We start from the raw sequence: 25,214 nt of genomic DNA, 5'->3' as shown, positions 1-25,214 counted from the left end.
AATAATGTCCTTCGCTAGCATCTAGTTCACCTCCTTCTGAATTATGCTCCGCTCAAAAGCAGACACTCTGTAGGGAAGGCGGTGAACAGGGTTGGCATCACCTGTGTGTATGCGATGCTGGACAAAGGACGTCTGCCCAAGAGGTCGGTCACCAAAATCGAAAATATCCTGGTAGGCCTCGAGAAGATGTTGTAGGGCTTCAACTTGCGGAGGCGGAAGATCAGTGGCGATCATGTCTACAATTTGACGGCTGCCCGAATGTGTTGCGAGTGATGTGCGCTGCGGTGAAACAAGTGTGTCCAAGGCAAGCACTTCAATTTGTGAATCGAGCAACGGACACAGGTGGGCCACAGAAATGCCTTGTGGAAGCACATGATTCATGTAGCCGAAATTGACAAGAGGTAGACAAGTTTTGTTATCTGTGATGCTGAGCACCGTATAGGGCACTGCAACATTGTGCGCAAGGAGTACGTCGGTGAGAGGCGTAGCATAATGGTCACCGTCGGGCACAGCTGGTGAGCACAGCAAATCGACGTACGTCACAGTTTTGGAGCGCAGGCGAACAAAATCGCTGCATTGTAATCTGCATGTAGGTTGGTACGGGGCGGCACTGATTTGTGGCAGTTCAAGGCGGAGCACACCAGCGGAGCAATCAATCAGAGCAGAATTGGTGGCAAGAAAATCGAGGCCTAGTATGAGGTCGTGGGGACATGTTGCGAGCACGATAAAAAGGACGACCACTTGATGACCGGCTACGGTAAGTTGAGCTGTGCACATACCGACGACAGGGACTTTTGCACCATCTGCAACTTGGACGACACTGGTCAAGGGGGGCGTGAGGACCTTCTTCATGCGACGACGAAAACGCGAACTCATAATACAGACGTGAGCGCCCGTATCTATCAAAGTTTCAACAGGTGTGCCATAAACATATACTTCTAGGGTGTTCCGGTTCGAACGTAAGGGCAACAGAGGATTTTTGGGTAAGGTCGACAGGGCAGCTTCACCTCCAGAAGCTGCGCAGCCTAGTTTTCCGGGGACATGCGGCGGTTGAACGATGGCGAGGGAGAGCGGCGACGTGTGTTTGAACGAGAAGGGCGGCTTTGAGGCGGTGGTGACGACAGGGCAGGGTGGCCGTAGTCCTCAGGGGCAGTAAATGCTGTAGACTCAGTGCCGGTCGGATAACGGTGGTTTGGTGGACGGAATGAGTTACTGTAAGCGGGGTACGAGCCAGAAGACATAGATGGCCATTGGCTGCGGCAGTAACGAGCGATGTGTCCTGCGCGACCACAGCGGAAGCAGATTGGCTTATCATCAGCTGTTCGCCATTCAGACGGGTTCCTGGTTCGAATAGAGTACGGACGGCGACGTCTCATGTCCACAGAAGCTATCGAGGGACCAGTATTATCCAGTGTGGATGCAGTGGACAGGATACCAAGGTTAGCGAATTCCTGGCGGACAACAGCCTGGATCAAGGCGACAGCTGGCGTTGAGGCGTCGGGCAACGTCGGTTTGTTGGCAGCCGGGTAAGCGGCCTCGAGTTCACGTCGGACGATGCGCGTCACGTCTTCGGTTGTAGACTGATGACAAGGAGTGGCTTCGCAAGACGACGTTGCCGCGGTGTTGGGTAGGCGCTGAAACTGCTGCAAAATGCGTCGACTCTTCGCCTGCTCGAGACGGCGGCACTCTTTGATCACGGCGTCGATGGTCGTTACGTTGGTAAATACAAGCAGGCTGAACGCATCGTCGGCGATTCCTTTTAAAACCTGCGAAATCTTGTCGGCCTCAGTCATGTTGGGATCGGCCCTTTGACACAACGCTAAGACATCTTGAATATAAGTCAAGTAGGGCTCAGTGGACGTCTGTGTACGTACAGCCAATTGCTTTCGGGCATCAAGCTGTTGACCAAACGGGTTGCCAAAAAGGTCGCGGAGCTGTTGTTTAAACATTTCCCAGCTTGCGATTTCGTGCTCGTGGGTCTCAAACCAGATGCGAGGGGTCTTGTCAAGATAGAAAATGACATTCGCAAGCATAACGGTTGAGTCCCAGCCATATTGCTTGCTGATGCGCTCGTACATGCTAAGCCACTTGTCCACATTCGCGTTGTCCTCTCCAGTAAAGGTACCGGGATCACGAGGTTGCGTTAGGGCGACGTACCGGGTTGCTGTCGTTGCTGAGGTAGGTGGCGAAGCAGTATCCTCACCCGGAGCCACGGTAGCAGACTTAAGGAGGCGTCCACTGCGTAGCTCCGTTGTCAGAAGAGCACCCAGCACTTCCACCAAAATGTTACGTGGAAAATAACAGTTGTCAGTCCGCAGCCACAACGCAGCTCACCGACAACGTCCACTTCTTCACTCTCAGTCTGAGGCACCTACTTGGGTATGCCCCACTATGCCCTCTTTCAGTCAGACGAAATCACGTAACAATATCGATCACCTGGGGTTCTTTAACGTGCACCTAAATCTAAGCACACGGGCCTACAACATTTCCGCCTCCACCGGAAATGCAGTCGCCGCAGCCGAGATTCGAACCCGCGACCTGCGGGTCAGCAGCAGAGTACCTTAGACACTAGACCACCGCGGCGGGGCTTCTGAAGAGCTTTTGCTCTTTGAATTAGACGCTTAGTATGATAAGTAGAATGCATGCTTTTAGGAAGGGGCTGTATGAGTAATTGTTTGTGTATGTGATGGGGAATGTTGTATTTAGCAATGGTCAGAGAGGTGAAGTTAATTCGGGTAGATGATAAAATGTGGCGGCCAGCGCTAGTGGTCGTGAGCCTAGTGTATTGAGCTGTGAAGTGGGCTTCACGGATTTCACATATGATATGTGGCGTTTAACGTCCCAAAACCACCGTATGATGAGAGACGCCGTAGTGGAGCGCTCCGGAAATGCCGTGGTTCTTTAACGTGCACCCAAACAGATTTCACATAGGGTATTTACGACTCCTGTCTGGTGAAGTCGTGCGTTAGAAGTATTAAATGCAATGCCTAGCACGTATTTGTGAACTCTGCAAAGGAGGGTGTTGACGAAGTCCTCCTCTGCTAATTTAAGCTGAAGGTAAGGAAGAGTATATGTGATTTTACTATTCACAAAAGCTTGTATTACACGAAGTAGCTCCGACTCTCGGAGCCCTCCATTTTTAACCGGGATTCTTTCTATCATTCTTAGGGTGTTTTCAACGGTATTGCGTAAAGCTTCGAGCATGTGCGTATAAAGTCTGTAGTTTTGTATAAATAAACCTTGCACACAAATGCGTGATACTCTAGGAATGAGATGTGGACTTCAATCATTGCAACCTGTATGTTCCGACGATGAGTTGGTAGAAGGAGTAATTCTGCTATGCTCGGGGTAAAATAGAGATTCGTCTGAGATGTCAGTGCTACTATTATGTCTACAGCTGTTTGTAGGGAGTCTTGAATGTTTCCATCTGAGCCTCCTTTCACCCATAAGGTGTTATCATCGGAATAGATGGAGAAGTTCAAGTCAGGGATATGTTGAAAAGTGGTAGGTATAGGTAGCATAGCCAGGTTAAAAGGGATTGGAGAGAGCAGTGACCCTTGAGGTGTTCCGAAGCTGCCTAGTGTTTAAGGTTAGGGATGTTCTGGTTCTAATGTTAATGTAGCTGCGCAGTCTGTGAGGAAGCTACTGATGTAAGAGTACATTTTAGGGCTACCAGAAATGCGGTTGAGGCCAGCATATATAGCTGAGTGGGCTACGTTATTGAATGCTCCACGTATGTCCAGACCAAGGATCACCCGAGTATCCTCGCTCTGGTTAGGAGTTATAATGTCGCGTTGAAGGCGAAGCATTGCATCTTGCGCCTAGAGTGAGGCTCTAAAGCCTATATTTCTGGAGGCAGTAGTCCATTATCCTCCACGCGTCTCTGGAGGCGTGCAAGCACAAAATGCTCCATAGTCTTTCCGAGACAGGGTGTTACGGAAATGGGCCTCAGATTCTCTACTAAGAGAGCTTTGTTCAGTTTATGTATAAATATGACTGGCATCTTTCCACAAAAGCGGAAGGGTGCTCATGTCAAAACAGTCAAAGCTTTAATAGAGATAGGGTCAAGATTTTTAAGTAATTTGTTGTCAATGCAATCTGGGCTGGAGCAGACAAGTGTTGCGAGGGCATGCCTAACTTCCACTTCCGTTATGGGTGCATCTGATGATTCATTAAGTTTCCCTGTGTAAGATGGTATAGAGTCCTTGCATAATTGAGGTAAATGCAACATGCAGAGGTTATCGAAGAGCTATCCTATATGGTCACTGTGCTCGTGTGACAGTTTGGCGATGGCGTGACAGTGTCATGCGCGAGAAGTGGTGGGGCCTAGCATATGTCAAAGGAGTTACCAGGTTCATTTATTACAGAGGTAGTCATGCATTCCTTCACAAAGCTGACCCCATTATTGAGCCACCAACTGAGTCGCGTATCAGTCGATTTGTTGGTCTAGCTTCACTATCCTAATGCGGAGTTTCCTGTTGTGGCGCTGGTGTTTCCACCGTCGCAGAAGTGACTGTTGCTTCCCACATATGAAGAAGCTTTGATTCGAGAGTAGTTATCGGGGTGTCAGGGGGTAAAGGTTTCGGGTGGATTTCAACATCTCTTCAAAGCTGTTGAGTCCACGCAGTAAGGTCTGCAATGCATGAGGGGGTGGTGCTGTTTCGGGTCTCTCTAAACTTGTCCCATTGAGTGAGCATCAGTGATTTGGGTGCAATGGGTCTGTGTTCGAGTTGTAAAGTAATGCTAATAATGTAATGACTACTCCCAAGATTAGTTTGGGTGTTTGTCCAAACCATTTCTGGAGCATTGTAAGTGAAGGTGAGATCGGGGGACGTATCTGTGTTCGGGGGACGTATCTTTGTTGACACTGTTCCCCAGACGAGTAGGCTCCTCCGGGTCGTTGTGCTGTGTAAAGCGTGCCTGAATAGGGGACCAGAGGCCTTTCGGTGTAGATGTGATGTAATCCCACGCTGGGTGGGAGATGTTGAAATCGCCAATTATGAGGAGGGTGTGTTTGTCAGCCGATTGATTGATTAATATGTGGGGTTTAATGTCCCAAAACCACCATATGATCATAAGAGACGTAGTGGAGGGCTCCGGAAATTTCCACCACAGGGTAGCTCGGGCAAATAGGGAATCGAAACAGTGGCTTTTTTTTTGTTGTCTACTATATACGTTGAGAATGTATAAGAATGGAGAGTTAAGTTTATCGGGTAGTATGTGGAGAAAATCGTGCTCAATGTCGATGTCTGCAAATTTCGAATAGGTAACTGTAATGTGCTTCTGAGTTAAGTTTGATGCATTCTATAACCTGGCAGCTGCACTACACCATTCGTTTCTTGTAACACAATGACAAGAGGACGGGTAGTTTGCAATTTCATGTACTGCAGAAGGTTTGCTTCTTCGGCGAACCCCCTGCAGTTCCATTGCCATACGCCAACTTCAGTGCGGTTACGAAAAGCCATTTTCGCTAGGTGGACTTGGCTTAGGTTGCACAAGCTCTGGATGGTTAGCGCGGACTGTGTCGATCCAGTGCGCAACTATCTAGGGTTTGTTCCATTGGTAATATGGTTTGTTTTATCGAGGCCATTGATCCATGTAGCTTCTGCAAGAAAGCTGTGACGGAGGTAATAAAATTGTCTAGTTTTTCCTCGTGTTTGGTTACTTCTTTAACTTTCTCAACCCTCTCTAGTTTTGCTTCAACTTGATCTACTCGCTCTTCGAATAACAATAGTGGAGTCGAGATTTTTCGTTTTTGCGCAAGTGGTTGAGCGGGGTCCCAAGTTATAAGGGTGGTTGAAGGAGAAGCTGGTGGTGGTGAGATAGGTGTAGGGGTGAGAGATCCGGCGGGGAGGTGTTGGGAGGTATATGGTTGTTTGAAGCAGTCTTGGGCTGTAACTAGTCACTAGTAATGCATTACCAGTAAAAGGTTTCCCTTTTCAGTAACTTGTAACTAACTTATTACTTTTAATTTAGAGTAACCTTCAACTGTAACACTTACTTTTTTACTGAGCAACTGTAATGGAAAATACAGTTAGTTTTGTTTTTGTAAAAAATTATCCAACAGCCACACTCGTAAAGGCCGACGTTACACGCTTTCCTTGTTTTTCTTTGTTCTTTACAATATTCTTTCTACCTTTCGACTTTCCACGGCTCGCATCGCAGTTTAAAAAAACAGGTTGCTAAGAAGAATATCTTCCCCGCAGAAGACAGAGTTCGGAGTTTACTTGTGTACTAGATGTCTAAAGGTAAACATTTGACCAAGACCTGTCTGGCTGGTTTGAAGCGAGGCGTGTCTGGAGGGTATGTTTATTCGTAAAACTACATGTCATAAATCAATCATGTTGCCACTGAACATCTTTCCAAGTTGAATGTTTTCAGCCGGATGCCCGCGTCAGATTGTACGGATTACGAGAAGCTGCGAAAAGCACTTATGATCCGTTTCCGTCTTACTGAGGAGGGGTTTCGCGAAAAGTTCCGAAGAGCCACACCAAATAACAACGAAACTTGCTCACAGTTTCTAACTCGCCTGAGAAATTTCCTCGAAAGATGGGTTGATCTGGCCGGTACTGGCAACAGCTACGAGGCGCTCTTTGAATTAGTCCTAAAGGAACAATTTCTGAGCACTTGCCAACCACCTTGGAACTTTTCCTGAGGGGAAAAACAGACGCTTCACTAAGGGATATGGTACAAAGAGCTGAACAATACACAGAGGCGCATGGCTGGCGCAACTTCTCGAGGATGGCGGCAGCGAGAGAAAGGCCGAAAGCGCCGGCTATCCAAACGGGACAGAGTCGAGACCACCAGCCGCTGGATGGAGCTAAAAGGCAAACAGAGAAACGGTGTTTCTTGTGCTCGAGTACCGCACATAACGCCGAAAATTGCAAGCTCTCCAACGGTGGCAAGGGCGATCAGAGAAAACCGAGTCAGATATGCGGAAGGCCAGGCCACCCTTCCTGGAAGTGCTGGAAGAAGGGAACAAACAATGACCGTGCATCAACGAAAGAATCTGCAGCGGCCTGCATTGATGAAGGATTCTTAGAGTTGAACGGCGAGAGAGTAAAGTAAAAAGTTGGGCGAGTTGGTGCTGGTTCATGATGATAAGGGGCGCGAAAAAAACGACACACAACAGAGAAGAAGTACACGGGACGACGCGCTACTAGCAACTGGAATATTTTATTCAGGAAACACCATTTATACCGCGGTGACATCTAAAAATACATGCTCAGCACGCAGATAGGCTATCTCCCCTTCCTGCAGACTGATAGAGGGGTGGCTGATGCAATCAGGCCCCTCCCTCTGGATAAAGAGGGCTTCTATAATCTCCCTCTCCGCTGAGCCCCTGTGCCTGTAGATTACAGTTGTCTGCTCAAATGCAGACAACTGTACCGCAGGGAAGAAAAAGAGTGTCAAAAATCCCGTATATCCACTGGCTTTCGCACGGCCTTAAGAGAGTGGCTTCGAGGTATGGGGTGGATCTCGTGTTCTCCGCAGAAAACAAGGTGGGCCGCATCTGCTCAGCGGTTGGTAAGAGGACAGGTAGGCCAAAGCAGTGTGAAAAAAGAGGATGTGCCATTAAGCACGTAAGGCAGTTTGTTCCTTGCGCACGTGGTGTTGTATATAGAATACCACTGTCGTGCGGCAAGGCATACATAGGGCAAACTGGTAGATGCCTCAACGTGCGGTTGCGAGAGCACAGCAGCTCTTTAATAGGAAGGCCGTTCACGCATCTGGCGATGCATTGCAGAGGATGCGATCAGGGTAACTGTAAGCTGACATTTGAGCAGACAACTGTAATCTACAGGCACAGGGGCTCAGCGGAGAGGGAGATTATAGAAGCCCTCTTTATCCAGAGGGAGGGGCCTGATTGCATCAGCCACCCCTCTATCAGTCTGCAGGAAGGGGAGATAGGCGTGCTTATAGGCGTGCTGAGCATGTATTTTTAGTTTTTGGTCGATTCGTTGGGTTAAATTTGATGTCACCGCGGTATAAATGGTGTTTCCTGAATAAAATATTCCAGTTGCTAGTAGCGCGTCGTCCCGTGTACTTCTTCTCTGTTGTGTGTCGTTTTTTTCGCGCCCCTTATCATGGGCGAGAGAGTCCCTGTCGTCAGTGCCGGCATCACGGAAAAGTACACTGAAGTTACCAAGCGGCTTCCTGTGCTGACCGGCTTGGTAGGAGACAGAGAAGTTTGCGTCCTCAAGGATACCGGCTGCAACACGGTCATTGTCAAAACTAGTCTGGTCAATCACGATGACTTTACTGGAACAAGCGCAGCAGTCTACCTCCTGGACCGCTCAGTGAGAATGCTACGCGAGGCATGGGTCGACGTGGAGACCCCATTTTATTCAGGCCGACTGAAGGCAAAATGTATTGAGAACCCCATATACGATCTCATCCTGGGTAACGTAGATGGCGTACGACCGGCTGATGACCCTGATCTACACTGGAACCTCCAAAAAAATACGATGTTGGGAGCAATGTGGACGCATCCCAAGACGCCAAGGCAGAGGTGCAGGAGCTGCTGACGGATGACGGTACGGGGGAGAAGCCAAAGGGACAAGAAGTACCTCAAGCCAACCCCGCGGTTACGCGCACACAAAGCTGTAGGGAAACAACTCTGAAGAAGTTGCGGGTACCTGAAGCTTCCCTGGACATTAGCCGGGAAGCACTGGTCGAGGAGCAGAAAAACGACTTGACATTACAAGCTGGGTTAAATCGCCTGAATGTTCAGAAACACAGCAAGAACGGGGACCACCACACGTTTTTCATACAAGAGGGATTGCTCCAAAGAAGGTACGTGTCGAAGTCCGGGGAAGAGTTCTCACAAGTTGTCGTACCAGAAAAATTGCGTGTCCCAATAATGCACTTGGCCCATGATGGTGCCATGGGAGGACACCAAGGGGTGAAGAAAACGCTCTCGAAGATTCGAACCGAATTTTTCTGGCCGGGGATGCAGGCTGACATGAAGCGCTTCGTCGCGTCCTGTGACATCTGTCAGCGGACTGCGCCTAAGGGACATACCAGAAAAGTGCCCCTGGTCAAAGTACCCATCATTTATACTCCCTTTGAGAAGGTGGCGATTGACATAGTTGGACCGCTTTTTCCCAGGTCGACCCAGGGCAACAAATATATTCTCACGATGGTCGACTATGCCACTCGGTACCCGGATGCTGTTGCACTACCAAGTGTGGAAACCGAAAGGGTGGCCGAAGCGCTGGTGGAAATGTTTTCGCGCGTAGGTGTGCCTCGCGAAGTACTCAGCGACCGGGGCACGAACTTCACTTCTTAAGTTATGAAGGAAGTCAGCCGCCTGCTATCTCTCAATCAGCTCCACACAACCCCGTATCATCCAATGGCGAATGGCCTGGTCGAGCGGTTTAATGGGACACTCAAACAGATGATAAAACGCATGTGCCAGGAGAAACCGCACGACTGGGACCGTTATCTCGCTCCGTTGTTATTTGCTTACTGCGAAGTCCCACAAAAAAGTCTCGGATTTTCTCCATTTGAATTGTTGTACGGAAGGACTGTTCGAGGGCCGCTGGCGGTTCTAAGGGAGTTGTGGACAAATACGGTTCTTTCGGAAAAGTTGAAGACCACGTACGAGTAAGTCATTTCCCTACGGGAAAAGTTAGAGCACACCTGTCGACTGGCGCACGAGGAGTTGGAGCGTGCAGAGGAGCGCTATGGCAAGTACTACAACTTGAAGAGCCGAAAGCGTTCCTTGAAACCGGGGGAGCAAGTACCGATCTTATTGCCCACGGATAACAACAAGTTGCTAATGCAGTGGAAGGGACCCTTCAACGTTGTCAGCAAAAAGGGGGACGCCGATTATGAAGTCGAGGTCGGCAGCTCCTGCAAAATTTTTCACATAAATATGTTGAAGCGCTATCAAACGCGAAGCCCCGAAATTGCTGGAGCTGGGGCCATTGTCAATTGCGAAGACCCGGAAAAAGGGGACATCGAGCTCTTACAGCCTCATCAATTGCAGTCTTTCCGGGACGTGGAGATATCTGATCACCTGTCAATGCAACAAAAAGCAGAGGTCACCCAATTACTCCAAGAGCACCAGAAGATCTTTTCGGACCTTCCTGGAAGAACAGGGCTGACGGAATGCAAGCTCGAACTGACCAGCGAACGACCCGTGCACGTCCGACAATACCCAATGCCTTTCTCAGTGAGAGGCATTATAGAGGAAGAGGTAGCCGAAATGCTGAAGCTGGGTATTGTGGAAAGATCTGAGTCACCCTTCGATTCCCCCGTCATCGCTGTGCGAAAACCAGATGGAACACACAGAGTGTGTATCGACGTTTGTAGACTTAATGAAGTCTTGGTGGACGATGCTGAGCCAATCCCGCGGTCTGATAAGCTGCTTGCGACGGTGGGCACGAAGCGGTTTTTCTCGAAGTTGGATTTTGCCAAGGGGTACTGGCAGGTACCTCTTGCTCTTGAGGCAAGACCTAAAACAGCGTTCGCTACCGTATCGGGGCACTACCAGTTTTGCTATATGCCTTTCGGGATAAAAACTGCACCGGCCGTTTTCACTAAACTCATCAGACGCGTCCTCTCGGACGTCCCAGACGTCACGTACTATTATGATGACGAACTAGTCGCAAGTACCACGTGGGAGGAGCACTGCCGAACCCTCAGGGAGGTATTCATCCGCATCGGTGAAGCGGGGCTGACGGTAAAACCGGCAAAAAGCGAAATAGGCATGCAGCAAATATCGTTCCTTGGGCATCAGATCGGCGCCGGGGAGCTTTCTCCGCTTTCCGGGACCTTGGAGAAGATTCAGAGGGCACCCCGGCCAACCACGAAGCGACAGGTGCGATCCTTCCTTGGGCTAGCGGGATACTACCGGGAGTTCATTAGCGATTATGCAACATTGACAAGCCCATTGTCCGACCTCACCCGAAAGGGGCTTCCTAACACTGAAATGGGGTCCGGATCAGGAGAGCGCGATCGTTCAGCTCAAGAAATGCCTGACGACCGCACCCATACTGAAGCTTCCAGATTTCGAACGACAGCTTGTCCTACGGACTGACGCATCGGATAGGGGAATCGGAGTTGTGCTCCTCCAAAAACACGAGCAGATTCTCCACCCCGTGGCCTATGCTAGTCGAAAGTTGCTACCCCGAGAGGTAGCATACTCAACGGTCGAAAAGGAAGCTCTTGCTCTTGTCTGGGGAGTCGAGAAGTTCCAGGTTTTCTTGCACGGGAGACGTTTTCTTGTTCAGACGGATCATGAACCTCTAAAGTTCATTCAGGGGGCGAAATGTTCAAATGGACGAGTCCTTCGTTGGAGTCTTAAGCACCAACAATACAGTTTCCGAGTACAACACATAAAGGGTTCAGAGAATGTAGGGGCTGATTACATGAGCCGAGTCTGTGATGAGGAGGCCTGAGTGTACTTAGGTTCAATGAAACGCAGATGATCGCGTCGCGTATAGCGGCCTTTGACATTCGCTTTATTTGGTTTCTGTTTTATTCATGCCATAAGGCCACATTTTTAAGTTTTTTTGCATACATGGATGCTTCGTACCTCCTTAATTTCGTCTGAAACTTTTCTGTATCACGTTGATTTAGAATTTCTCGGTAATTTTTCTCTCGTGGCATTGGAGGAATTATGTGTGTGTTTCTTCGTGTTTCATGTGTGTGTCCGTGTTGTGGTGCGCGGGGTATGACATTCATCGTATAGTGAAAGTGAAAGTGTGGTGTGTCAGGAGTTCTCTGCCATGTCGTCCACGTCAGTGAAATGGTGCGCGAAAAAGAAAACGCATTGGTGGACAACCGCAACACTGCAAGCTCTCGAGCATTGTGCGTTTGTGATTTTCTTGAACATTACGCAGTAATATTCTTGAGAAGGGGGCTGTGTCACAAACGAATCCAATTTTCGGATCATCCGCGGGCCCCATCTTCCAAAGAGGGGCGCTTTTGAGTTCGGGGGACGACATCCGGCGACTAACGACCCAGCGTGGCGCCGGCTCGTCTTCCCTGCACCTGTACCGAAAGGGGCACCGGCAGTCTAAAAAAGGAAAATTACCCCCAGATGAGACGGGATCACGTGTACGCCGCTGAAGAGGTTTTGACTGCATCGGAATAGGCAGTTGACGTACAGCCAGCAACAAGTGCGGTCGTCAGTGTCGCGAGTCGCGTAGGCGGCGAGCATGGAGTGACCCGCGCAAGTATTGAGACGGCTGCAAATCCGGGCACCCTCGTCGTCTACCAAGCCGGCGAGACCTTCAGCGGCACCCGTCAACTCCCCTACGTGCACCAAGAGCTGGCCTGGTCCGTATGGAACTTTTTATTGCGACTTTTTTTTAAAGTGTTAAATTGTTTTAACTAGCCTTTTTTTTTTTATCTGTGTAGTTGCGTGCGCTGCGACGCACATAGAAATTCAAAAGCACGACCGTAATCTTTTTCATGTAATTTTTCTTGTATCTCCTTTGATTCATGTCATCAGTTTGTTAACATTCCGCATATTTGTCTTTAGCCTGTATCTTTTGTAGTGTTTTTAGCAAATTTTGTTATATAGCTGTTGTTTCTATCGCATGTATCAGTTTTCCTCTGTTATTTTTTGTAATCTCCTGCCTTGGCCCCTGTTTTATTTAAATGCTTGTTTATGTGTAATCAAACTCCGTGTCTGCTCTATGAGTGCGTCGGTCAGGCCCACACATCACACATGCAACCCCGCACGGGTCGACCAACCTGCAAATAAATTTGAAATGTGCCACTTCGAGGCCTTTCAGGCGTCGCAGGCCGAAACGTAAAGTGGAAGCCTGCGAGTATGCCGCACATCGGTGTTGGATCGGCGGGGCCTCACCCGAAGTTTGTGACAGGCGAAGAGCAAAGAAATGCTGAAGTGCAAGCACCTGCGGAGCAGGTAGGTGCCAAAAACAGAGGTCGACGAAGTCACGCAGTTTTTTCCTCTAATGTGTGGACCACGGACCGTGGACGCTTGAGGCCAAGCGAAGCAAGCCACTTCAACCCTTCACCTCTGCCCTGCACTCGGGACAAACCACGACCGTGACACTGGCGAACTGCCTCCCTCCTGCTTCTGCCCGAACCAACGCCACATTGCCAACGACGTGCCACCACACTCCACCCGCCGTCCTCCCAGACCTAGTGTCCTCGTGCCCCAGCCCACCGTCGCCTTCCTCTTAAGGCACATTTTGTCACTGCGCTTCTGCCTGGTGACTTCGTGCACCATCTCCATGTTGGCTTCGTCACAACCCCATACACAACACTCGCACACTTTTCCCACCACACGCACACAGATGTGTGTCTATATATATATATATATATATATATATATATATATATATATATATATATATATATATATATATATATATATATAGAGAGAGAGAGAGAGAGAGATATATATATATATTGCCACATGTTAGGCACCTACCGAAGTCTTGCGCCGCTTTATGCTTTTATGAATTCTGCCACACCAACTGACAAGCCAAACGCACTAAGCTAAACGCGCCATGCAACACTGGCTGCACGTGTCACCACGCTACGCGCTGGAAAAAGAAGGCTGGTGGCTTTTCGAAGGAGCAGCACGCGGTTAGACGCAAAAAGTAGTAGTTCACGAGATTTTCTCTAGCGAGCTCAGAACAACCTTTGTGTATTTGGTTGTTGGGCACAAGTTCGCCATGAATAAATAGTCGTTTTAGCTTGCGGCATTGTATTTGTTCGTTACAAACTGGTGGAGACGCGGGGTACAATTCCAAGCCCATCTCAGGTTAGGGAACATAGCCCAGTACCCCGAAGGTTGAAGCCAGCCCATTTCATTCCCTTATACCAATGCACGAGTCACGGCCTACAAGGTGATCAGCCAGAGTTTGGTGCCCTCTTCGATTCTTTGAGACGAGAAGAGGCCGTAAGTTCCGGAGCCCCTGCAATGGCCACCCAAGCGACTTCATTTCCATCTCATATCGTCATGAACCCAACCCAAATACCAGAGGTCTTCCAGATGATATTTTCGAGGATTCAGAGGACTGGCTCGACGGTTTCAAACGCATCGCCAGACTGAACTGTAACTGTTGGGACAAAGCCAGGAAACTGTTATGTCTACGTGGCACTGCAAAATTCTGCGCGTACTAGTTCGAAAACCACGAAGCATCCTTGTTGTCGTGGGACGACTTTCGAAGGGAGTTCCTTGCTACGTACCCAAACATGAACCGCAAAGAAAAAGCACAAGCCGCTCTTCAGATGTGAAACCAACGGAACAATGAGAGCGTCGTCATGTACATTGAAGACATGTCCCGACTATTCCACCGGGCTGACCCGAACATGGCTGAGGAAAAGAAGTTGCGGCACCTGATGTGTGGAGTGAAGGAGGAGCTTTTTGCAGGCCTGGTGCGTAATCCACCCAGCTCTATTGCCTAGTTCAGATCAAAGGCGACAATGATAGAAAAGACCCTGCAGCAGCACGCACGCCAATACAACAGAGACGTGAGCGTCTCATCTGTTAGCGCGGCGTCAACAACCCTCACGAGCAACATTAACCTCTTGCGTGAAATGGTGAGGGCTGTCGTGAGGGAAGAACTTCAAAAAATACAAATGACTCAAGGTCATCCAGCCATGCCCTCGCTTGCCGACGCTGTGCACGAAGAAGTGCGGCAAGCGGTTCTTCAACCACAACCTCAGGTACTACAGTGCACACAACCGGAGCCTCCGCCTCAGTTGTACGCGCAAGTTGTACGACAGGACCTCGGACCCATGAATCGGACGGCTACGACTGCTGTGATGCCTCTGAAGTTTTCTCCGAGTACGCTGCCACCAATGCCGGAAGCAAGACCACGTAAGAGCAATGTATGGCGCACTGTAGATCGGCGGCCCCTCTGCTACCGCTGCGGAGAAGCAGGTTACCTCGGGCATTCTAGTATCGTCGCGTGGGACTGGGTGGTTTTTCAGTCAATGCACCGTGCCTGCGGAACGGTGAACGGCCCTATGAAATTAAAGAGTACTTGTCTTCACGCTATTCACCTCCAGACACGCAACAACGGGAGTCACGTTCGACAGCACCATCGCCGAGTTCTCGTTCGTCATCGAATCTCCAAAGACCACGTTCACCTAGCCCGCGGCGGGAGAACTAGAGCCAGCAACCTCTGGACGCGAGGCCGCTGATATACTGACAACTGAAGACCCTCCATTGTTAGCCCGACAGAACGGCGGCAGTTACGCAACGACACACAAGTGCAGTAGTAGAGACGTTAACTCAGAGATATTAGTCACAATCGACGACGTCGAGGCCATTGCGCTAATTGACACTGGTGCCGACTATTCTGTTGTCAGTAATGCTCTCCCAAAGAAGCTGACGAAGGCGATGACTGAATGGACCGGACCTCAGATACGTACCGCTGAAGGGCACTTAGTCTTGTGGGGTTATGCACCGCAAGGATAGGAATAGGAAGATTCGTGTATGTTGGCAGCTTTACTGTGCTTCCTGAATGCTTCCGTGAACTGATTATAGGCATGGACTTCTTGCAAACAAACAACGCAGTCATCGACAAGAGTCCCAGGTTTCGTTTTCTACGGAGAATGCCATCGCCATCTGTCATGCAGAGAAACCAATCGTTCTACCTTTCTGCATTGTGGACGAAGATGTAACCGTGCCGCCACGTTCCAGTGTGACCGTTCTTGAGGAGTGAAGTTCTCCGTCACTGTGATGGATTAGCGGACGGAAACATCGGACTGCTACAAGAAAAAGGACTACGCATGGCAAGAGGCCTGGTGAGCCTTCATGATGGATGCGCGTACCGTGCCGCCACGTTCCAGTGTGACCGTTCTTGAGGAGTGAAGTTCTCCGTCACTGTGATGGATTAGCGGACGGAAACATCGGACTGCTACAAGAAAAAGGACTACGCATGGCAAGAGGCCTGGTGAGCCTTCATGATGGATGCGCGTATTTCCTAATAACTAACTTTGGAAATGAGCTGCAGCATGTCGCGAAGGGGACATCCGTAGCACCACTGCATGAGTACATGCAAGTCTCACATGTTTGCACTCTTGATAAAGCTTCAGAGACAGTAGATAATGTACTCCAATCAGTAGACATTGACAGAAATGACAGAAAGCTCTCGTTATCTCAGAAACAACAAATTGCTGACCTCATCAGAGAGGTCAGCTGAGTGCTTCTCCACCTCGTCGATAACAGACGTACTCCCGTCGCAAAGCACCGCATCGTACTCGAACACGCGAGACCTGTGCATCAGCACCCAGACCGAGTTGGGCCAAAAGAAAGGGAAACTATCGAAAACAAGTGCAGGTAATGCTCAACGATGACGTGGTCCAGCCATCCAACAGTCTGTGGGCATCACTGGTACTGGTAGTCAAAAAGAAGGACAACACTGCGATTCTGAGGAGCGACCTGTACACGATGCGCATATAGCACTGGTGTGCTTCCTGAGGAGTGGCAGTTGGAGGCCAAATGTCATGTGCATTAGTTATTTACACAGCTTAAAGGAGCCCTGACATCAAATTTACTCATGTCAAGATTTTTGCGTCAACGAGTAGCTATCGACCCCCTAGAAGCAATTTGCGACCTAAAATGCATCTAAGTGACAAATGAGTATCTGTAATATTGATTAATATATTCGCTATCAAACGCGGTTCAAAAGGGGTCGAAAGCCCACCGAATTGTAGTCCTGGCAGCGCTACCTCGCAGCCACGTCGAGGCCGCTGCACAGCTCATGCCGCTTTCACAAAAAATGGCGACGTCACACTGGCGTTCCATCTGCTAGAAGCGCACGTACAGTCAGTCCAGCTGTGTCTCTGAAGGCGTAGACATGCCTCTGTTGCCAACATCGTCGTCCTCACCGTCGTCACAGTCAACATCGGCAAGTGATGATGACAGCAACCTGGAATTGGGTATCGCCGCGATTCGCGTTGATCCTTGCTTGACAAGCTCCGCGTTAAATTCAATGTATTTATCAGTCCCGGCCGTACTGTCGGAGCTCAGGAACACCAACTACGCACCTCATGTCATGGACGTTTGGCGACTGAATCTGCTTTCAGCTGCAGCAGGGTACACAGTAAGAATAGCCCCGGCCTTGAGAAGAGGCCTCGGTACTGCCAGTGAAACCCAACTGGTTCGCCAACACAGGATTTACCCTGTAGCAGCTCATGGCAAAGTGAAGGGAGCAAATGCGGCTGTTCTTCGCAGGCATCCAGTCCCTCTGTCCAACGGCACGTACGAGGTAAACCCACTGGCTGCGTTGAGGTTCGTGGCTTAGAAAGGCATGAAACGCCACGCATTTCCCGCTTTTTCGCGCCTCGACGTGCAGGTTCTTACTACACAGCGGTTCCCCGACATTCTGGCACGTATTGTCGCTCTGAATAATGGTACTCACACACATAGGAGCACAACGCAAATCAGTCGAAGGGACACGAACCAAACGCACGCTTCAACACAGCAAGAAGAGCCATTAGTGAGAGCATGGCTGGGAGTCCGCTCCAAACACTCGGAGATCGTCGACGTCATTGTTACTAGCGTATTGTCACTCAGGATGGTATTTGTGGAGTGTGTTACACCGAACACGTAGCACTAGTGTCGATGTCGCAGGGCAGGCTATTTTTCGTTTTTCTCCTTAGCTTTCTTTACACTATTTGACGTCGAAATAAAATAACTTCGACACGACGGACGCCATTCAAATTTGACCAAGAAGACCTATGCATACCAAGTGATCGAATGATGGGCACATCTCGATCTTGAAATTTGATCTCAGTGCTCCTGTAAGATACACAATACAGACATGGCTACTATAGTGGTCAGCCCAGCTTGTGGTGGGGTAAGTCATTATGCACCACACAACAAGACCACATTAACGTGAGGGCGTACTTCAGTGCGCCGCGCACAAGATGGAAAAATCACCGACAGATTTCATACGGCTTAAAACAGGGTGAACCACTCAAGTCCATATGGTGCCCAATAAAGTGGCTCAATGTGCACTAATGTTTATAGACAGCACTTCAAAATTATTAGCTATAAGCACACATCTTTTAGAATTGTTGAATCAGGGTGAAAATAGAAAAAAAAAAGCAATATAAATGGGTTACTATGACAACCAAGCTGGTGAAGAAATAAAGCTGTGCCATAGCTGCTTACTTCCAGGGCTCATGCACAAGTAGATAAGTGCAATCAGTGGTGAGAATGCTTTCCAGCATTTTCGAGCAGCCAATGAAGCAGGCAAAATCTGCTTTTAGAGCAGCTACCTCTGTGTTTGCAGCCCACACCACGGACTTTCCATGACACACACAGAGGAGAAAAATTTAGCTTTAATTAGCCTAACTTGGCAGTAGACTTGGCAGCAGGGACAGCCTACGACAGAGACGCTTATTGCTGTTGTTTTCCCAGGTGTTCGAGGCGTACAGTGGCTGACTATCGGCGTTGATAGCGGAGCGTGCTGCATCCAGCGCCTTGCGGGAGTGCCGCGCCGACCGACCGGCTACTTTTTTGCGCCCGGCACCATACCACGTGGCATCGGCCACCCCTGGCCCTTCAAAAAGACAGCTGCAACGCCTCCCTCGATCACTTGGCAGCAGGGACAGCCTACGACAGAGACGCTTATTGCTGTTGTTTTCCCAGGTTAGGCATTTGCCCTCCTGTTTTGTATAGTTCATTCGCTATCCTAGCGCTGTCTCTGTTGCCTATTTTTCAAAGTTCGTACTTGTTTTGCCCACTGTTGAATCTGTAACTTGCCCTTTAATCATGGGTACTGAGTTCGCGGACTTCAAACGCGACATTCGGAAAGAAATCAGAGAGTTAAACAAAAGCCTTGAATACATGAACAAAGACTACGAAAACATAAAACAAGAGTGCGCTGAAATTAGAAAGGAAAACGCTGCTCTCAGGGCGTCCCAAGAGGCAATGCAATGTGAGATAGACCGTTTGAGAAAGTTGGTGCACGAAAATTCCACGCGCCTAACTACTCAGGATCAATACTCTCGAAACAAAAATATAGAAATTAAAGGAATCCCACGTACCCCTAATGAAAACCTTGTGCAATTGCTTGCCAAAGTTGGTGACGCCTTGGGGGAGCCAATAAGTGAACAAGACATAGAAATATGCCACCGTTTGCCAGCGAGGAGTGCCACTTCGCAAAGTAACACGGCACCAGACCCAGGTGTTGCAAAGAACAACGAGGTACGCCCTCATGCAAGCGCTGTTCCCGATCGGGGTAGCAAAGCAGGCAGTGATGCCCCCCTGAACGAAAACATCGTGGTTGTTTTCAATCGCCGAGCTAAGAGGGATGCCATCGTTAAGAAAGCAAGGAGAACTCGATTCACAGCTGAGGAACTGGGTTTCACAACTAAACAGTCTGTTTTCGTAAATGAGCACCTTTGTCCCCAACTGAAAAAATTGCTGGGTATGACGATTGCTCGGAAACGGGAAATGAACTGGCGCTTCGCGTGGGCAAGTGGTGGCAAAATATTTGCGCGTGAAACGGAAACATCTCGTGCAGTTCAAATCACATGTGAAGCTGACTTGCACAAAATGCACGCGGCCACTTCAAGCAGCCGCGGGGCATCTAGCATGCCATAGGCTTATCTGATTAGCACTTTTCGTTTTTTCGGCGCGACCTTTTTTTTCTTTTTCTTTTTTCCTTTTGTTAAAATGGCGATATTACCACGTGATGTCAATATACCTTACACTAGTGGATATTGCAGTATCATGCACTTCAATGCTCGCTCAGCTCGCAACAAGCACGATGACATAACTACGTTTCTCGACGAATTCTCGTTTAAATTCGACATCATCATGATTTCTGAAACTTGGTACACGTGCAATGATGAGGTACTATGCTTGCCAACGTATAAATCGTTCTTTTTAAACAGGCCCTCTCGTCGAGGGGGAGGTGTTTTGCAACTAATTGCTGACCACTTAGTTTGCAGCCTTCTCTCAGAATTTTCAGCGATTACACCAGACTATGAGGCATTATCACTAGCATGTCACAAGTATGTATATGTGGTAGTTTATCGTCCACCTGACGGAAAAACAGAAGCGTTTTTTCAATTTCTTGAAAATCTGCTTACGTATGCGTGCACTAACAAGTTGCACATTATCATAGGGGGCGACTGCAATATAAACCTTTTACAGCAAACTGAAACCACTCGTAACTTCCAACTACTACTTGATTCCTTTGCGTGTGCTAATATTATTACTGAACCTACACGTGTCACTTTAGATACTGAAAGCCTTATCGACTTACTTATTACAAATGACATAAGTGGTTCAACCGTATCTGGAACTGTTATTGCCGATGTTAGTGATCATTACCCTATATACATGTTTCAAAATCGCAACGAGTATCTTAATCGTGCAAAAGTATCAACTCCAGAATCATACAAAATACAGGAAATTAGTGACAAAACATTAGACACTTTTAGGCGTGAAATTGCGCAGATTTGTTGGGATCCTGTCTATAAATCAGTTAACGCTAACGAGGCGTATGAAATATTCATGTGCCTGTTAAGAAAAACTTACCATAAGTGTTTTAAATATAAAACTGTCGAAACCCTGAAGAAAGGTCGGAAACAATGGATGACGCGAGAATGTCTAGAAATGATTAAGAAGAAAAATCTTCTGTACGCGAAATTCGTGAAAACAAGACACCACAACGATCTTTCGGAATTCAAGCGGTATAGAAATTTTGTAACGAAGCAACTGAGAAAAACTAAGGATGCGTACTATGAAGCTCTCTTCAAGAGGGTTAGCACTCGTGGCGACGTGCTTTGGCGAGAAATAAATAAGCTTCTAAATAGAAGTTGCTCTCGAGACAACGCACTTGAGTTAAACATAGATAACAAGATAGTAAAGGGTCAAGAACTTGCTAATAAATTTAACGTGTACTTCACAACGCTGGTGTCCTCTGATTTATCAAACCCTTCTCGTGCCTGTAATAGTGATTACAGGGACTTTCTAGGTGTGCCAAACATGAGCACTGCATATTTTTTAAACACAACTCCTGAAGAAGTACTGTCTGTATGTCACTAAAGAACACTACTGCTCGGGACATAGATGACCTACAAATTAGACCTATTAAAGCAGCACTTGATCTTTTGTTACCTGTTCTTACCCATCTGTTTAATATCTGCTTATCCACGGGAGTTTTCCCAGAAAAAATGAAGCATGCGAGAGTGAGTGTCTTATACAAATCTGGTGACCGAAATATTTTTTCTAATTATCGTCCGATCTCGATACTTCCTGTTATATCTAAAGGGCTAGAGAAAATAATATATCAACGTGTCATGTCTTTTTGTGAAAAGTACTCTATATTATCACCGCATCAATTTGGCTTCCGACGGGGCATGTCCACGGAACTGGCTCTCCTCACACAAAAAGAACTCATACTTAACTCATTTGAAAAGAAACTGTTAACATTGGGTGTTTTTATTGACTATTCCAAAGCGTTCGATAGAATCAACCACGAAGTACTCTATGCAAAATTGCGTCATTATGGTTTTCGGGGAACCCCACTTGACTTTCTGAAATCTTATTTATCACAAAGAAAGCAATCTGTAGTTATAAATGACAGCCAATCCTCCCTACTAACCATAACGTCAGGTGTACCTCAGGGCAGCATATTAGGGCCCCTACTGTTTAATATTTATATAAATGACATAACAAGTGTCAGCAAATATGTGGACTTTATAATTTATGCAGATGACACTAGTATATTTTTTCATGGTAATGATTTAGGTAAGCTTGCAGACTCAGCCAACAACATTCTTAACGACATCTTCATTTGGAGTACTGCAAATTATTTAACGATCAACACAAAAAAATCCAAAGCTGTGGTATTCGCACCGGTTCAGAAGGCTGTCTGTCGTGGTTTGGATATATATCTCGGGCCCAAAAAAATTGAGGTTGTCAAAGAAGTTTCATCCTTAGGAGTAATTTTTAATGAAAATCTTAATTGGGATGAACACGTTAATAAAGTAACTAGAAATATAGCTAGGACGTGTGGTGCTCTCTCTAAACTTCGACAGATACTTCCAGCAAACATTAAACTTTTACTCTATAATACGTTGTTTTCATCTCACATAAACTATTGTAGTCTAGTGTGGGCAGATACATCTAAAGCAAATCGGAACAAAATATTTTTACTGCAGAAAAAAGCGATTCGTCATATTGCAAACGTACCATACGACGCACATACAAGTCATTTATTCAGAGAATATAAGATTTTACCGATCGATCACATACACAGTTTCAACCTTATTATGAAATACAAACAAAGCTTGCTATCAAACAATGCTTGTTTTCTTAAACTGTGTAACCTCAGGAAAAATACACAATCCTATTATGACATTCGGAAAAGGCCTTCCTGGTTTGTTCCTTATTCGCGAACTAATCACGGTTTGAGAAGACTTGAACACTGTATTCCAGCTTGTTTTAACTTGTTTGAAAATAAAAACATCGACATCTTTAATATACATAAAAAACAACTTAAGAACCTTCTCATCCAAAATGGCGCCGTGTAGTTTAGCATCTTCTAGTTGTCCGGCTACAGTACTATATGTAAAAGAAACACCCTATAATAGTGCTTGTGTAACATTGCATCGTATAATGTTTGCTTTCTTTGACATTTTTTTCGTTGCTTTTTTTTACGAGTAAAACATACAACATTTCACTCGTCAGTGTTTCCCTTGTGCACTAAAACTCGTGCTTTTCGCATACCCAGTGTTGTAAACGTTGTATAATCATGTTGTAATACTTTGGTAGCCGTTTAGCAACGTGTGCATTGTTTCATGATTGGCCGCACGCTGTTTTCTTTTGTTTTTTGTTGTTTTTCTCTCTATGTGGTTTGCTTATTTTATGTAAACCTGAAACTGATGTAATTTTGATGCATTTTCTTTTTATTTATTGAAGTTTTGAAAATCGACGTCAAATTGTTTTTTCATGTTTTGTGCTCTGCTGATTCTGTAATGCCAAGTGAAAAGGGGTAGGAGCCTCGTCAAGCTGCTAATATAGCAGCTTTTTGCTCCTATCCTTGCGTTTTCTTTTTCGCAACTCTGTGAAGAAAATGCTCAATAAAACTGAAACTGAAACTGAAACTAATGTCCCCTCAGTTTACATAATCACTTACACAGAAGCAGCAAGCCCACAAAACAAAGAAAAAGAGGATTATGTATAAAAGCAGTCACAAAAGATAGTGAACGATATTGCACCAACGAGTTAGCTGCGCAGCATGAGGTTCTAACAGCACGCATGCACACCCACTCACATAGGCGTGCCCGTGTAGATGCAGGGAAGGGGAGGTGAGAAGGGCGTGCGAAGCGAGGCTCATACATTGACATGATAGGAAGGGGGCACTGCGACGAACCTTCACCCTGTCCCACCCCCCCTTCTGAAGGGGAACTTTCCATACGCTACATCCCCACACACCCACATTGAAAGCTTATTACAGTAAAATCTCAGTACGTACATACGTGTCGAGAACGCGGCTAACTGCGCACTCAACGTAGTATGAATCACCAAATACCTATTCCTTACTTGCACCATCGCCGCTAAAAAAGGAATAAAAACAGTGCCACACCTTGTATTGCCATAGTGCTAACTACAAAGCCATTTCTTACAATTTGTCCATTTTGATAAATGATTGGCACTATCGCACAGCCGTCCGATGGCACGCAGTGGCGACATCAAGGAGTATTTTTGAACTACAGCGAAATCCAGGATACACAGCCGACACAGCGGCTGGCATCATGACGAAACGAACTTAAGGGGCTGTCCGCGATCAATGTGCAACGCGATCAGCTACTTAGCGAAAACACAGTTTTTTTGAGACGCGGCACGGTCACAGCGAGCCGATCGTCTACTGGCTAATTGCGTGCAGCGCTTCGCCTACTGGGTGTACACACCGCGCTAAGCCGCTTGCTTCCACTCCGCTTTAGACCACGAACAGATGCGGCGAGAAGGCTATGGCACTGACGCGATGATGCAGGCTTTCTGCAAGTGGGGCTCTAGCAATCCTGGCCATAGAGTTTCCTAAATAACTACCTATATGGTGCGGGCAGCAGGTTGAGGCACTTTTGGGTTGTCACCTTATGAAAGCTTGCAGTATGATTATAACAGCACCATGCTTGCTGTCTCTGTGCCCGCTGAACACCGCCACATGTACAATGATTGGGGCAACAGCAATTGGCGCCCCTGCACGCTCAAGTGGTCACCGTCCATAAAAAGCGTGCAGTAGACTTAAAGTGCTGCCACATTATACACTTTTTTAATTTTATCAGCGATATTGCACTGGCACGCTTTTCGGTGGCCGCCACATCGCCTTCGTTCTTTGCCAATGGTAATGAGAACTGACACCGCCGTAATAATGCGGAAGACGGAATAATTATTCTGCAGGTTTCGAGCTGTTGCAGTGGGGCAAATGTATGCTAATGTACAAGATCGCGACCATCACGTAATATCTGCTCACGATGCATGCTGTCAGCATCCCTTTCGGTTCCAAAACCACCTTGTGGCACAGCAATGACGCAAAGTCAACAAAAAAGACCCTTCTAGAGCAGCATGGCACAACAATTTCCAATTCGTGCAGGTTGGCGCAGGTTTCAAACCACTGGTGCGAATCAAGTGCCAATATCAGTTCGTAACTGATGTCAACTAAACCAGTGTGTTTCGACGTACCTGTGCCATCTGCACATGCATAGCAAAGGAATTCCTCATGCATGTGATAAGGTACTTTTTTCGCCAGCTCAATATCAAACCATTTCACTTTTCCTCCCATTAAAAGCACCTAATACCCACTTGTTAACAAAATGCATTAGGCAGATAAAAGACTGCTGTGAACCACTAAGCTGAAAATTTTGTTGTGCTACATGGAATGTAGAGTTCAAAAGCAAAGCACAAAATTAGGTTTTTTCTTATAAGTCTTTCTTTCTGAACACAAGCAGTTAGTTGACTGCCAGTGGATTTTTCAGTACATCGAGCAGATTTCTGTATACTATGGTAGCTACTGGAAAATCGCTGACAGGAACCAGGCAAACTCACTGGACCCAGTGTGCCAATTCCTATTTGTTACTGTGTATATTAATTGACGTAGCTAGCTAAGTACTTCAGAGAGAAACAGACTTGCCTGCCCATGCTCAGCCACACCCAACCCACAGTAACCAAAGGTACAGCTGTAGGCAAGGTGTCCCGATCTCACGGGAACTGGGGCACCTTGCCTAGAGCTTTACAAAGGTAAAGA

The 25,214-nt window shown here is 47.4% G+C and overlaps 1 protein-coding gene across 2 annotated transcripts in view; it reads right to left on the bottom strand.

Annotated features, from left to right (window-relative positions):
* Window positions 1-25,214, bottom strand: part of LOC119176239 (uncharacterized) — a 160,094-nt gene that overhangs the window by 71,857 nt on the left and 63,023 nt on the right. The window lies entirely within an intron of this gene.

The sequence above is a fragment of the Rhipicephalus microplus genome, chromosome X (assembly GCF_043290135.1).
Source record: "Rhipicephalus microplus isolate Deutch F79 chromosome X, USDA_Rmic, whole genome shotgun sequence".
Taxonomy (NCBI): Eukaryota; Metazoa; Arthropoda; class Arachnida; order Ixodida; family Ixodidae; genus Rhipicephalus; species Rhipicephalus microplus.
This window is presented reverse-complemented; position numbering and strand designations above follow the sequence as displayed.